This window comes from Arachis ipaensis, chromosome B08, assembly GCF_000816755.2.
Source record: "Arachis ipaensis cultivar K30076 chromosome B08, Araip1.1, whole genome shotgun sequence".
NCBI classification, from domain to species: domain Eukaryota; kingdom Viridiplantae; phylum Streptophyta; class Magnoliopsida; order Fabales; family Fabaceae; genus Arachis; species Arachis ipaensis.
Window position 1 is genome coordinate 22054693 of NC_029792.2, and position 2065 is coordinate 22056757.

Below are 2065 nucleotides of genomic sequence, written 5' to 3' on the forward strand. Positions count from 1 at the left end.
AATAATTATTAAAATAAATAATTTAAAAAATATTTATCAAAATAAATATCTCTCTTATCTCGTTTATACTGTAAACAAGATAATTTTGCATGCGAGATAAACACGTATTGTATACATCTGTCTTATTTTGTTTACATTATAAATAAGATACATGCAAAATTATCTCGTTTACAGTATAAACAAGATAAAAGAGAGGTATTTATTTTGATAATTATTATATTTATTTAATTTATAAAAATAAAAAATCCGTATAATAATGCTTATAGAACAATTAAAATGAATATTTGGAAGAGAAAATTATGATATCATAATAGATAATATATTGTTTTTTATTATTATTTTTATTTATTTTACGGTCTAAGGGAATAGAACCTTAAATGCAACTATGTTATGATACAATTATCTAATAAGCCAATCTTAGTCAATAAATATTAGACTGGCCAAACAAGCACACTCAAACAAAATACAAAAAATGAGTGACAAAGTGCAATCATAAGAAAAAAAAAAAAACAATTAAAATAAATGATTTCTTTACTCTCACTTCAAATTTTTCTTTTTTTAAGGATTGGTAATACTAATTTTATTTGCGGATATTCAATTTCATATAATTCGTTTAAATAGTATTGATAATCTAATTTGTTGTCACAAATTTAAATAGAGTGTGAGTTTAAGTTTAATCTTACCTAAGCTACCCATACTTCTAATATATTAGTATATTTTATAAAAAAAAATGATATATTTACTGTGAATTGTGAAATCAAACACACTTTTTTTTGTTTTGTATAATTTTTCTAAACCACTAAACTGATCATTTTAATATTGTTTGTGTTATTAATTTTAACATGAACCTGATTACAAATTGATGTTTGTGTCGTTTGTAATTTTAACGTGATGATTTTATTGTTTTAATTTTAATATGAACTTAATCTGGTAGTTTTTATATTATTAGTATGTTTATTAAAGATTGTATGATTAAATTCTTTTTTTAATATTTTTTGTGTGGATAAGGTGGAATAAGATCGAATGTTGGTCTTTAGGGTGTCAATAGAGTTTGGGACGTGGAATTCTAAACTTTAGAGATATTTTCAATTAGTAGATAGAGTTAAAGTTGAGCTTAAATCTTATCCTACTCATTATTAGGGCTGGAAGTGAGTTGAGCTGAGTCGAGTTGAGTCGAGTTAGACCAAATTCAAACTCGACTCACGAAAGTTAAGTTCGGCTCATGACTCAACTCATTAACAATCGAGCCTATTTCTTAAGCTCAAACTTGGTTCACCGAAAGCTCATGAGCCGACTCAAGCTCCCGAGCTGGCTTAAATAACAGGAACATAATCTATAATTCTATATTAATAAATTATAACTTATATATATTAAAAAATATTAATTTTATATATTGTGTATCTATTAATTATGAATTTTTTATTTATGTCCTACATCAAAATCATATAAAAAATAATTATAAAATTTTAAATAAGAACATTTCACGAGTTAATAAGCTGAATTTATCCAAGTTCAAACTCGACTCATTTAATTTATGAGCTCAATTCCAGGTTCAAGCTCGACTCATCAGCTCACGAGCTGAGCTTATCGAGCTATTAAAAAAGTCGAGTTCGAGCTGGCTTATAAGCTGGCTTGACTCACTTCCAACCCTACCCATTGCCAACCTTATTCCTCTCGCATTCAACCCCCCGCTCACCCTCTCTCACTGTCATCCATGGTTACTATTCGCATATCACTCAACTCATTCACCACAACTCGCCCTCATATAATTTCTTCTTCATAATATGTCATATTCACCGTCTGTGACATATATTTTAGGAGTGATGGATATTAAAATATGGTTTAAAAATTTCTTGCATCAAGATGACAACAAAAAAAAGAAAGAAAAAATAACTATTTGTAATAATAAATTTTACGAACGTTAACAAAAGTACTAATCAAAGAAGAAAACTAATGTTATACCCATAAAAGATGGATTCTGTGTGACAAAAATACTCAAATTTTAAATTTTTGTTAACTTTTTAATAAAATTCTAAAATTATCCGACTTTTTATCTTCAACCTCA